We start from the raw sequence: 14045 nt of genomic DNA on the forward strand, positions 1-14045 counted from the left end.
AATCCATTCACACTGCCTTAAGCAGGAATCATTTGCATAGTTATGAACAGTTGTATGTGCCGTTTTGTCGGAGACGGCAATAGCACCCCACTCCAGTACTCTTGCCTGGAAAATCCCATGGGCGGAGGAGCCTGGTGGGCTACAGTCCATGGGGTCCCTAGGAATCAGGCACAACTGGGCGACTTCACTTTCACTTTTCACTTTCATGCATTGGAGAAGGAAATGGCAACCCACTCCAGTATTCTTGTCTGAAGAATCCCAGGGATGGGGGAGCCTGGTGGGCTGCCGTCTATGGGGTTGCACAGAGTCAGACACGAATGAAGCGACTTAGCAGCATGTGCAGTTTTGTACCAGTTAACATCTCTCTACAGAGCTGTAGGAACCTAGTCAAATAGAGACAAAGGCACACAATCGTACAAAATTAGATAATCCCCATAGGCCACATCATTCCACAGAAAGGCTATTCAATAAATTCTTTAAACATCTTCTATGGTTTCCCCTCACGATTTTTATGACGACACCTCTGTGGGAAAGTATTTTACCCTTGCTTGCTACCTTGAGCTCTCTTTTACTTCACTGGAGGTTACTCCATTCCTTAACACTTTATTTGGGCTTCTGTGGACACAGAACTCTACGTGCCTCTCTTTCTTCCATTTGCAAGCTTTTATGCTCCTCACTCTCCATACTTTTCTGTGATTGAAAGTGTTAATTACATTTATCTGCAGTTAACTTGTGTAAAATGAATATAAAGCCTCTTGTCATTGGAAAATTAGAATGCTTCCAAAATCATAACCAGTTTACTTAGGAGAAAGAAGAGGAGGCTCCTACATGGGCCTGCCATTCTTCTCAGAATTAAGAGGCAGCTCAGTAAATTAATTTTGTTCTTCATATTTAAGTATCTAGAAGACAAGGTTTTATTCAAACTATTCAAATAATTTTGAATGGTATTTTTTGATAATCATTTGTTTTGAGATGACTCAATAAAAATTTTATAACCACTGGTAGAAATATAAATATTCTTACTGTAATGGTATTCATCCTTAGAAAATCACAGATTAAATTTTTGAAGAAATTTAGAGATTGTAGAACATTTCTCACCAATTTTTCATTTCTTTTATATTATTCTTTAGAAAAATTAATACTGCTTAAATATTTTATCTCAACACTTCAAGAGGAATTTCTTTCCATTGTTAATGCCCAAAATAATCATAACTCCCTTAAGCCTAAAAATATTAAAAATATACTGAAATAAATCTAGTACATTCAGATGAAATATCCAAGATTTCTGTCTAATTCTCTGCCCTAAGATCTTCCTATCCACTCAAACATCCAGAAGTGCATTCTGGTATCTATAACACATAGTGTTCTGGGCAGGACTGTAGTTTTTTTTTAAATATGAAATAAGCAAGTTTCCTTGTCTGATTTTTGTTCTAAACACGAACCCAACCCAAGTGTGTGTGCATGATTTATAAACCACAAAGAATTCTGGGCCAAGTTTCAGGTGAAACTTTTTTCCCCCGTGGTTTCAAGTTAGACAAAAATCAATGCATCAAGACCATTGAAAGTGAAGGTTATTGAGGTCAACTGACAGGAATTTGGATATAAAATTTTCCAACACTGCAGTCTAAGCAGTGAGCTGCATAGAAAAAAGTTCTTTTATTCAGATCATTCCAACTGGTAGTCATGATTCCCCACAGACAAAAACAGCTTTGCCTAGTTATTGTTTGTAAACTAAGCTTTAACAAATTCCATCAGGTAACTCATCCAAAGCTAAGAAAGTTTAAAGCAAAGGATCCCAGAATTCAATTATCAAAGCAAGCCTTTAGGGTGCTCAATTTAGGTGGTTTAAATGAATCATTATTTACAGAGTTTGTAGACTTCTGATTTGCTCTATGAGGGAATAAAAACAGCTCAAGTCTCTTATTTGGCTTATTGGGTTCCTACATCCTCTCAAGGGTAATAAAGGAATCTCAAATAATAATGTTTCCAAAAGTTCATCCAGGCCTTTAAAGGCTCTGAGACGAAATTACTCTTTTATTAACCAGATTCATAGTCCTAAGAAGATGTGTTTACATGCTAATCTTCAGAAAAGAAAGGTAAACATATTTATCTCAGACTGTAAAAGGCAGAGAGTAAAGGTTATAAACTAGGAGACTGCGTCTCAGTCACAGATGAAGGGCGCAGATTCCCAACCCAGGAGAGAGTCGTTTTGTACCTACTCCAAAAGTGAGTCACTCTGAGAAATATATGTCTGCCCCGGTCAACTAACATATATATATATATATATGCTATGAGGAAGGAACCACAGGTGCATTAGTTTTTAATTTAATATATATGCTATATATGTGTGGACTTCCCCAGTGGCTCAGATGGCATAGAATCTGCCTGCAATGTAGAAGACCCAGGTTCAATCCCTGGGTCAGGAAGACCCCCCTGGAGAAAGGAATGGCAACCCACTCCAATATTCTTGCCTGGAGAATTCCATGGACAGAGGAGCCTGTTGGGCTACAGTCCATGGAATCACTCTATATGTTACTTATACATGCTGTATGCTATCTATACATCATATATTACTGGATACATAGTATGTGTGCTAAGTCACTTTAGTCATGTCCGACTCTGTGGCTCTTCTGTCCATGGGATTTTCCAGGCAAGAACGCTGGAGTAGGCTGTCATGCCCTCTCCAGGCCTTCCCAACCCAGGTTTCGAACCCACGTCTTCTGCATCTCCTGCATTGCAGGCAGGCAGGTTCTTTACCACTAGTGCAAACTTGAAGCCCCTATATATTACTGTATGTTCTCCATATGAGTGTGTAATGTTATTAGTCACTCAGTTATGTCTGACGCGTTGCAGCCCCATGGACTATAGCCTGCCAGGCTTCTCTGTTCATTGGCTTCTCCAGGCAAGAATACTCGAGTGGGTAGCCATTCCCTTCTCCAAGGGATCTTCTCAATCCAGGGATCGAATTTGGGTCTTCTGCATTGCAGGCAGATTCTTTACCACTGCGCCACCCAGTGAAGTCACTCAGTCATGTCCGACTCTTTGCGACCCCATGGACTGTAGCCTACCAGGCTCCTCTGTCCATGGGATTTTCCAGGCAAGAGTACTGGAGTGGGTTGCCATTTCCTTCTCCAGCGGATCTTCCCAACCCAGGGATCGAACCCGGGTCTCCCACATTGCAGGCAGACACTTTACCCTCCGTGCCACCCCGGAAGCCCCATAAATAGGACTACAGACCCCACAACAAGCTTAGACAGCCAAGCGACAGGATGAAGACCAGTAAGACAGACGCAGGGCTACCAAAAGGGAGAGTGCGAAGAGAAAGATCAAGTCAGAGAGAAGGATGCACCAGATTAGCTAGAGCCTTGGAACCAAGGTCAAGTGTTTAGATTCTTTTCTGATTAGAATGGAGAGCCACTGGAACATATTAAAGCAGCCGCAGCCTCTCACTGTAAAGTGGTGAAGTGATTCACTTCAAAGGAGTGAATCAGAGAGTGCTTGGTTCTTAGTAAGAGTTCGATAAATGGCACTATTGCTATTTATTCCTGGACGGGAGAAAAGCACTGCCCACCTCATCATTCTTTGCTCATCAGCACCATATTCCCCCCAGAGGGCATCTTAGCCAACCTATATCTCATTATGTGACAGTCAGCTAACAAGTCTGAGAAAGCTACTTCTGCATTGCTGTGTAGTATGAGATCTGACCAGGAGGATGGGTGTGCAGTAAAGGTGGCTTCCCCGAGGTCTGACAAGGTCTTTGTTCTCTCAGAGTGAAAGGGACCACAAGATCATTAGTATTTAATTGAAAAAAAAAAAAAACCCACTTCAGATTTACTAGTGAAAGTGTTAGTCCCTTAGTTCGTGTCTGACTCCTTGTGACCCCGTGGACTGTAGCCTCTGTCCATAGGATTTTTCATGCAAGAATACTAGAGTGGGTTGCCATTTCCTTCTCCAGGGGGACTTCCCCATATTTACTCCAAAACTGAAAATGTGAGTTGAGTAAGTAGGGTGACAGCTCAAATGCTCCTCCTGACTCCCCAGGAGATCTCCTTAACCCCATTCATGGATCAGCCAACAGCAGCACGGTTTTCCTAACCTTCCCACATGGGCCAGATTAATGTCATAGTTCATCTTCTATGAAAATACATGAATGTTTCTAATACTATCTCATGTTATTTTAGAAAAGAATGAAATATGACTTTCAGAAGAATCATTTGTGGTTCAAGTACCCTTGGCCAACAAATATGTTTTGAGGACTTATCACCAGCCAGACATTAAATTTATATACTACAGTGGTTTTAAAACTTTTTTTTTAAGACAGAGACAACTTTCTTCAAACAAAATCTCCTAAGTCAATCTAACCTGTGAAACAGACCAATATGAACCACTTTTTGTGAAAGCAGGGATGGAGGGTCTCAGGGCTGAGATAAGACTCCCAGATAGGCCATTGATTTCCTAGGGGATTCTTGAAGGGTTTGGAGGAATTCGAGCACATTTGAAAACTAGGATTCTGAGTGAAAAGATTCAATAATCTTCAGATACTGATAGAAAACAGATTTAAAAAAGAAAAACCATTTGGGGATGGTGGCCCAAATGTTAATTTCTCATTCTTTTCTCTATAGAAGAGGTCTTTGAGGGGTTATGAATTATATTTTAAACGCTTTATAGTTTTAATACTTAATGTGTAATGTAGGTTAAAATTCCTGCAATCTACTGTTCACATAGCTACCCTAAACCTTCTATATCCAGGAAGCCCCATCCATTTTCAGTCCTTCATCACTGCTACATCCCAACAGCATCTAGGACAGTCAGTTCTACCAGGGGCAAGACTCCTGAAATGCACATGAGTGATAGTCAGCAGGCTCCTGATGTACTCCCAAAGAGGGTGGACTGATTTGAGTATGTGCACCTGTGCCAAGTCGCTCAGTTGTGTCCGACTCTTTGTGACCCACGGACTTTAGCCCGCCAGGTTCCTCTCTCCATGGGACTTCCCAGGCAAGAATACTGGCGTGGGTTGCCATTTCCTCCTCCAGGGGGTCTTCCCAACCCAGGGATCGAACCCAGGTTTCCTGCACTGTAGGTGGATTCTTCCTCAACTCTGCCACCAGAGAAGCCCAATTTAAAAGATAAACAGATATAAACTGAGACATATTAAAAACTTCAAGGGTTTATCTGAGCAAAAATCAATTCAAATCAGGCCGCACCAAAGCGGAAGTATTTAGAAGCGCTGACAGGTGTTAATCTTGAGGCATTTACAGGCTTAGGTTTTGTCTGCTTACATAGGCTGCTACGGCATAAGAACCTCCTGTCTAAGGGGCTCCTTGCTTAATTAAACAAGCAGGAACAGGTGTGTGCTGTGATTTTAAGTCTTTGCTCTCTCACTTACCAATAGTCGGACCTGAGGCAGGTATCATAATTTCTCCAAATTAGTTGTTTCCTGGGCTCCCTGGTGGCTTAGCCGTATGGAATCCGCCTGCGACGCAGGAGACACTAGTTCGATCCCTGGTTCGAGAAGATCCCCTGGAGGAGGAAATGGCAACCCACTCTGGTATTCTTGTTGGGAAAATCCCATGGATAGAGGAGTCTGGCAGGCTACAATCCATAGGGTCACAAAGAGTTGGACATGTTTGAGCACCAGCAGGGATTATACAAAAGAAGGACAATAAATAATGTTTCCTACCCAAGTATGGTATGCAGTCAGTACTCAATAAATGCAAGTTCCCCCCCTTTCACTCTTTCCTTTTCCATTGTGTGCTACAATTTCCCTTCTGGGAGCCTGTAGGGATGGGGGAGGGATTGGGACGTGCTCAGTCATGTCGGACTCTTTGCAACCCCATGGACTGTAGCCCGCCAGGCTCCTCTGTCCATAAGAGTTTTCCAGGCAAGAATACTAGAGTGGGTTGCTATTTCTTTCTCCAGGGTATCTTCCCCACCCAGGGATTGAACCCATGTCTCTTGCATCTCTTGCATTGGCAGGCAGATGGGGGAGGGCTGTATAACCTACACCCTCTGTTTTCTCACCTATGCAGCTGCTGTTGAGGGGGAAACAAATACAAGTTCATTTAATGTGTTTACCAAATTCAAGGTAGCCTTTAAAAAATTTTAATTTACTTAAGAAATAAAATGCATCTCTACTTACATAAAAGGCCAAAAAAAATAGTTGATTTTAAGAGGTCCTTCAACTTCTAAAGAGTGGGAACAGCTTTCTGGTGGAGCAAAAAGGTAGCTAGGAAGCCCTGGCTCTGGCATGAAACCCTTTAGTCTCTATAGCAGCCTCTCTGCATCTCTCATTACTGGTTATCAGTGGGGGAAGTAAGGACCGCAGCTTTGCTTTGCTTCACATTGCCTGTCCTGTTTCCTGGCTTCCTGCCCTCCTCCTCCCATCTAAGCCCCTCCAGGGCACTTCTCAGGAGCCTGGCAGCAGACAGAGCACTGAGTCCCAGGCTTGGCACTGGCTCTGGCCTGGTCCCACCCTGGTCCCAGCCCAGAGATAGCCCCAAGGCTGCGTCTGATTGCTAATGAGCCTTCTGGAGGGCACGCCTTCTCATCAGGACCGTTTGTTTTTACAGGTCGCTGGCGTAGACTTGACACTTGTTTTCCTTGCCTCCGAGGCCTCCAAAGCTGTTCCTCTCAGCCTTTTCTTTTGAGACTTCGTGGGAGCTAAATTTAAACTTGATTAACAACATTTAGTCCAAGGAGGGTCAGGATACTATTTTCATGTTTAATGCTGCTCTTTCGGAGGTTCTGTTTTAAGAACCAATAGGCCGTCACTGATGAGAGTCCTGATTTTGTTGCTATGGTGTGAGGGACAAAAATAGCATAAAGCCTTGGCTCCTTTGATTCCAATCGGAGACAGAGGGGTATTGGTACCCTTCTGTGAGCATATAGTCTACTATTGACAGATGTTTGAGAAACCTCACAAATACTGTAAGTAGTGACATGCTGACACTTCTGAAGAGCTTTTTCCACTTAACCGATGGGGCCAGCTTGACATCATTTGCTCAGGTAAATTCCCTGACTCCCCAAAATAAGTCATATCTACTATTAGCGACTTGCTTCAATACCCAGGAAGCATTGTCTATGGCCTGATTAAAGCATTATTCATCACCTGCCTTCTTTAACAGCCTGTAAGCTCCATGGAACAGGCATGGCTTCTCTGGTTCTCCACCAATGTGAATGGATATATAAATGGACACTGACCAGACCACATATGACAGTATAACACTGGCCCTCAACCTCTGTAGCAACCAGTTCTGGAAGTCAAACTACAATTTATTGGTCCAGAATGGTCAGGATATTGTCAGAGCTTGGTTGATAACTGATAGCTTCTTCAGTTTTGTCCCCATATCTAAGTCAGGACCAACAAGAGAAAGTAAAATACACTCTCCAGAACTGTCACATAGCATACTCCCTCCCATTCAGCCCCTCTCCAGCTTCCCTTGGGCCAAAAGCCTTTTTTCTTCAATATATTGCTTTTCCACTCCCCTGCCTGCCTTGGAGTCAACAAAACATAAGTGATATCAACAACCTCAGATATGCAGATGATACCACTGTAATGGGCTTCCCAGCTGGCAGCAGTGGTAAAGAATCTACTTGCCAGTGCAGGAGACATAAGAAACACAGGATCAATTCCTGGGCTGGGAAGATCCCCTGGAGGAAGGCATGACAACCTACTCCAATATTCTTGCCTGGAGAATCCCAATGGACAGAGGAGCCTGGCAGGCCACAATCCATGGGGTTGCAAAATGTTGGACATGTACCACTCTAATAGCAGAAAGTGAAGAACTAAAGAGTCTCTCTATGAGAGTGAAAGAGGAGAGTGAAAAAGCTGGCTTGAAACTCAGCATTAAAAAAAAACTAAGTTCATGACATTTGGTCCAATACTTCATGGTAAACAGAAGGGGGAAAAAAATGGAAGTAGTGATAGATTTTATCTTCTTGGGCTCCAAAATCACTGCAATGGTGACTGCCACCATGAAATTCAAAGATGCTTGCTCCTTAGAAGGAAAGCTATGACAAACCTAGGTAGCATATTGAAAAGCAGAGACATCACTTTGCCGACAAAGGTCCACATAATCAAAGCTATGGTTTTTCCAGTAGGGATGTACAGGTGTGAGAGTTGGATCATAAAGAAGGCTGAATGTCAAAGAATTAGTGCTTTTCAACTGTGGGCTGGAGAAGACTCTTGAGAGTTCCTTGGACTGCAAGGAGATCAAACTAGTCAGTCCTAAAGGAAATCAACCCTGAATATTCATTGGAAGGCCTGTTGCTGAAGCTGAAGCTCCAATACTTTGGCTACCTGATGCAAAGAGTCAATTCATTGGAAAAGACCCAGAAGCTGGGAAAAGCTGAAGGCAAAAGGAGAAGAGGGCAGTAGCATCACCAACTCAATGGATGTGAATTTGATCAAAGGCCAGAAGATAGTGGAGGGCAGAGGAGCCTGGTGTTTTACTGTCCATGAGGTAGAAAAGTTGGACATGACTTAGTGACTCAACAACAACAACAGTAACAAAAATGTAAGTGATGGTTGCCAACTCCCTTGCTATAGCAAACTCTGAGCAAATGGCCTCTGTTCTCATTTGAATTGTCATTTGAATTGTTCTGTTATTTCCAGAGTATAACCTTGTACTCAGGATAGTGTCTAGCAATAGTAGGCACTGAAAGTAATTGAATGGGTGAAAGATAACACCTCAATCCCTTATTGAATTATAGTTCAGTTTTCCTGAACAGAAAATTCAGGAGCCGAGAAGACCTGAGTCTGCATTTTAGGTCTTTATGTACCTGACTTGGCTGTACTCCCTAATACTTTAAAGGTACTTTTTGTGGGTTACTCATCATTGATGCTGTGAAAGTGCTGCACTCAATATGCCAGCAAATTTGGAAAACTCAGCAGTGGCCACAGGACTGGAAAAGGTCAGTTTTCATTCCAATCCCAAAGAAAGGCAATGCCAAAGAATGCTCAAACTACCACACAACTGCACTCATCTCACATGCTAGTAAAGTAATGCTCAAAATTCTCCAAGCCAGGCTTCAGCAATACGTGAACCATGAACTTCCAGATGTTCAAGCTGGTTTTAGAAAAGGCAGAGGAACCAGAGATCAAATTGCCAACATCCGCTGAATCATGGAAAAAGCAAGAGAGTGCCAGAAAAACATCTATTTCTGCTTTATTGACTATGCCAAAGGCTTTGACTGTGTGGATCACAATAAACTGTGGAAAATTCTGAAAGAGATGGGAATACCAGACCACCTGACTTGCCTCTTGAGAAATCTATACGCAGGTCAGGAAGCAGCAGTTAGAACTGGACATGGAACAACAGACTGGTTCCAAATAGGAAAAGGAGTACATCAAGGCTGTATATTGTCATCCTGTTTATTTAACTTGTATGCAGAGTACATCATGAGAAACGCTGGACTGGAAGAAGCACAAGCTGGAATCAAGATTGCTGGGAGAAATATCAATCACCTCAGATATGCAGATGACACCACCCTTATGGCAGAAAGTGAGGAACTAAAAAGCCTTTTGATGAAAGTGAAAGAGGAGAGTGAAAAAGTTGGCTTAAAGCTCAACAATCAGAAAAACAAAGATCATGGCATCTAGTCCCATCACTTCATGGGAAATAGATGGGGAAACAGTGGAAACAGTGTCAGACTTTATTTTTGGGGGGCTCCAAAATCACTGCAGATGGTGATTGCAGCCATGAAATTAAAAGACGCTTACCCCTTGGAAGGAAAGCTATGATGAACCTAGATAGCATATTGAAAAGCAGAGACATTACTTTGCCAACAAAGTTCCGTCTCGTAAAGGCTTTGGTTTTTCCAGTGGTCATGTATGGATGTGACAGTTGGACTGTGAAGAAAGCTGCATGCCAAAGAATTGATGCTTTTGAACTGTGGTGATGGAGAAGACTCTTGAGAGTCCCTTGGACTGCAAGGAGATCCAACCAGTCCATTCTAAAGGAGATCAGACCTAGGTGTTCTTTGGAAGGAATGATGCTAAAGCTGAAACTCCAGTACTTTGGCCACCTCATGCGAAGAGTTGACTCATTAGAAAAGACTCTGATGCTGGGAGGGATTGGGGGCAGGAGGAGAAGGGGACGACAGAGGATGAGATGGCTGGATGGCATCACTGACTTGATGGACATGAGTCTGAGTGAACTCCGGGAGTTGGTGATGGACAGGGAGGCCTGGCGTGTTGCGGTTCATGGGGTCGCAAAGAGTCGGACATGACTGAGCAAATGAACTGAACTGAACTGAACTGAACATCACTTTGTGTCTTGTCAGTCATCCTCCTCTCTTATGTCTAGGGGCTATTCTTTTTAATTAAAATTTTTATTGGAGTATAGTTGATCTACAATGTGGTGTTAGTTTCTGCTGTATAGCAAAGTGAATCAGTCATACATATACATATATACACACTTTATTTAGATTCTTTTCCCACATAGGCCATTATGGAGTATTGAGTAGAGTTCCCTGTGTTATACAATAGATCCTTATTAATTAGCTATTTTATATAAAGTAGTGTGTATATGACAGTCTCAATCTCCCAATTTATCTCTCTCCCCACCTTACTCCCAATAACCATGTTTGTTTTCTACATCTCTAACTCTATTTCTGTTTTGTAGATAAGTTCATTTGTACAGGGGCTATTTTTTATTCATTTTATTTCTTAGAAGAAAAGAAACCAATGGGAGAACAGCAGAACTGAAAGATGCAAAGAGGTCCTGACTATGGTGGTGTCGTGCTTCAATCCTGCCAAGTTTTAAAGTCATTCACTATGGACTTTTCAAACGATGAGCTTATGAATTTGTATTTTCTTCATCAAGTTTGAAGAAGAGAATTCTTAAACTAGTAGATTGCTGGTAATTATGGGTAAGTAACCAGGATCATCAGAATAATAACAATGTTTAGCTGGGTTTTTCACTGCTATCTCTCCTAAGCCTTGTTTTCACTCTTCATGGTCTTCTTGTCTGGTTTTCCTATCCTCATAGTTTCAATAAACTCTATGGCAATGACTGCAATATCCATCAGTCAAAATTTCTCCAGACCCACATACCCAGTTGCCTACTGGACCCTCCTATAGACTTAATATTGTTAACATGGCTTGCTTTCTTCTCCTTCAGATCTCTACATCTTCTCATTTTCCCTCTCTCATTTAAGGACTTCAGGTACCCAAGTCCATCTTCTCTAATTAAACGATCGCCTCATGGGTGGATATAATGTTTTCCTCTTACTATGCCCAGTCCTAGCAGCATGTCTATCATAGAATAGATACCTCTCATTTTTGTTTTTTGCTAAGTGAAATTATTAACAAAAAACAAATGAAGAAATGATAAAACCACTCTTATTTAGTGATATCAAGAGCAGATCTTAACTGAAAAAGAATAAAGTAGAGGACCTCTTAGAATTCCTTCCAGCAAACTACTGTTTTTTAAAAAACAACTCCTCTGCTTTGTTTTTAAAGCAGTAAACAACTTTTACAGGTAAATAGTATTTTTATTTCCTTATAGCTCATTTTGATCCATTTTAAAAAGTAAAATGTCTAATTGGTGTTGATGCAATACATTTGGTCAATCACAGACCATAGACTTGTCTATGGACTAGTTTCATAATCCAAAGTTTTGGAGTTGCCCTAAGTATCAATAATGCAACTTTGATCAAAAGCTGTTCTGAAAAAAAAAAAAATCTCTTTTATAAATAAACCAGGAGGAGAGGCAGGAAACTAGAGGAAGTAGACCAGGACGGGAATAGATGAAAAGACTATGGGAAGGACTTCATGGCAAACAACAACTTCACATTTAAAAAAAAAAAATGTATAAGACAATTCAATATGAAGGCAGTGTTGAGAGAAGAGAATTATATCCTGGGGGAAACTCTGACTTATTAGCATCTCTAAAGTTTATTTCAGAATATAGTATCACATTTTGTGTTTAAAAGAAAGTTTATAAATTAGGAGTTTGAGGTTAGCAGATACTAACCACTTTAGATAAAATAGATAAACAACAAAGTCCTACTGTATAGCACAGGGAATCATATTTAATATCCTATAAGGAACCATAATGGAAAAGAGTATGAAAAATATATACATATATATATAAACCACTTTGCTGAAGACCAGAAATGAAGACTGTGTTGTAAGTCAACTGTACTTCAATTATAAATAAATACAGAATGGACTCCAAAAAAAAGTTTAGAGTAATTGTTCTAATTGCCACACTGTAAGATGCTAAGATTGACTTCTTGAGGTGTCTGTATTTTATATTTTATCACAAATACGTGGGAAATTGGAGGTGGGAGAAAGGAAGATTAAAAATGATAAAATTTCCAGAAGTCTAACTTCTTCCTAGGTCAAGTTCACAAAACTCTAGATTTAGGTTGGAAATGTTACAGTACCGACTGCTTGTATGTACTCCTTTAGCACACAAGTCATGTGTACTGCCACAAAAATCCTTTCCCAGCTAGCACACTCTTCCCACAAGGACTTTAACTCAGGGCTCTGAGATGCCAGTGACAACCACCTCCAAACTGGAGAGGCTCATGGTGTAGAATAAAATCGCCTGACAGATCTTAACGCAGATTTCTTCTAAAGCAACCACTTCCCAAAAGGGCATTCATCAACTCCTTCAGTATACAACCTTAAGATCTTAGCCTAAACCTAATTACCATTCTCTTCTTGTTTTTTGTTTTTTTCCCCATATGACAAAATGCAGTGCTGGTAATCAATAGTAATCTCCTCTCCAGAATGCCACATTTGCCCAGAATGCCCTCAACATGGAAAAATATGATGGTTCATAAAAAGGATATGCAGGAGAATGATTTATTTGGCAGCCAGGAACACAAACTCAGGCCTAATCTCCATTGCTTAGATGTAGAACAAGGCAATCAGGCAGAAGGCACAGTGAAATACAGATGCTTGAAAAGACCTGAATTGCACCCTAGTATCTTTTTGCTTGTGGGAGAATTCTCTGTGCTTGCTTGGTAAAAGTACTTGGATTGTTTCAGTCCAAAAAGGCAAGTGAATACGACTGCAATGAGGGTGAAGAGGTAGAGGAGATGTCAGTAAATGTGGGCACACAAGGGTCCATTCAGAAGCTCACTTTGGTCAGAAAATACATTCGTACAGTCACTCTAATCACGCTGCCTCTTCTCACCATTGCTCTCATGCACATCACTCCCTAATCTTTAATTCTGTTTACATAGTTATATATCTATTTCTCTGTACCCATCAATTCAGATATGTGTTTCAGAGTTGGTTTAGATACTTCTACTGGCTGTTGAGAATTTAGAGGTCAACTTTCATAACTAAAGTATTTTCTTTCCTTCTCCCTTGGGTAACTCTATGATTGAATAAATGTTATTGACCAAGCTGTCTACATTTTCAATCTCAGAGTAGTCCTTCTGAGAATAATGAAAATAAATATTTATCAAGTGCCTGAGTGTTAAACCTAGAAAAGAAAGGAGATTCAAAATATTAAGGCAGCCATTGACTTCTTTGTACTTTTGTTTTTAACTCTCTTTTATTAATTAGGGCATCAGTTATCAGTTATTTCAAGAGCAAGCAACCTCAAACCTCAGGGGCTTGAACAACAATGAGTTTTTAGCTCACAGTTCTGTAGATTGGCAATTTGGGCTGGATTCAGCTGGATGGTTCATCTGGTCTCAGCAGGCTCATTCGTGCGTCTGTGGTCTGCAGGCATGCTCACTGGAGTGTGAAACTACCAAGGCTCAGAGCAGGGTGACATCACCTCTACTGCATTGCAATATAGTATAAGGAATAATAATCATTATTTTTAAACAAGTAGTATATAATATGGTATGGAGTAATTTTATTAAACATTTTTTTAAATCTCATGCTTTCATTGTTTCAGTGTTTTACAGATCATCTTTGAAGTTTCTGAAAAGCCAGGGGCTCTTTACAAACATACATTAAATTATTATTATTATTTTTAATCACAAGTGAATTGCTGCAAAAGATCTTTGGAAGCAAGCTCTGGCTCTGACACTTTAGTTCTTCTAGTTTCAGTTTTCCATCAGTTGTCTTACCT

The sequence above is a fragment of the Oryx dammah genome, unplaced genomic scaffold (assembly GCF_014754425.2).
Source record: "Oryx dammah isolate SB20612 unplaced genomic scaffold, SCBI_Odam_1.1 HiC_scaffold_4, whole genome shotgun sequence".
Classification (NCBI taxonomy): Eukaryota; Metazoa; Chordata; class Mammalia; order Artiodactyla; family Bovidae; genus Oryx; species Oryx dammah.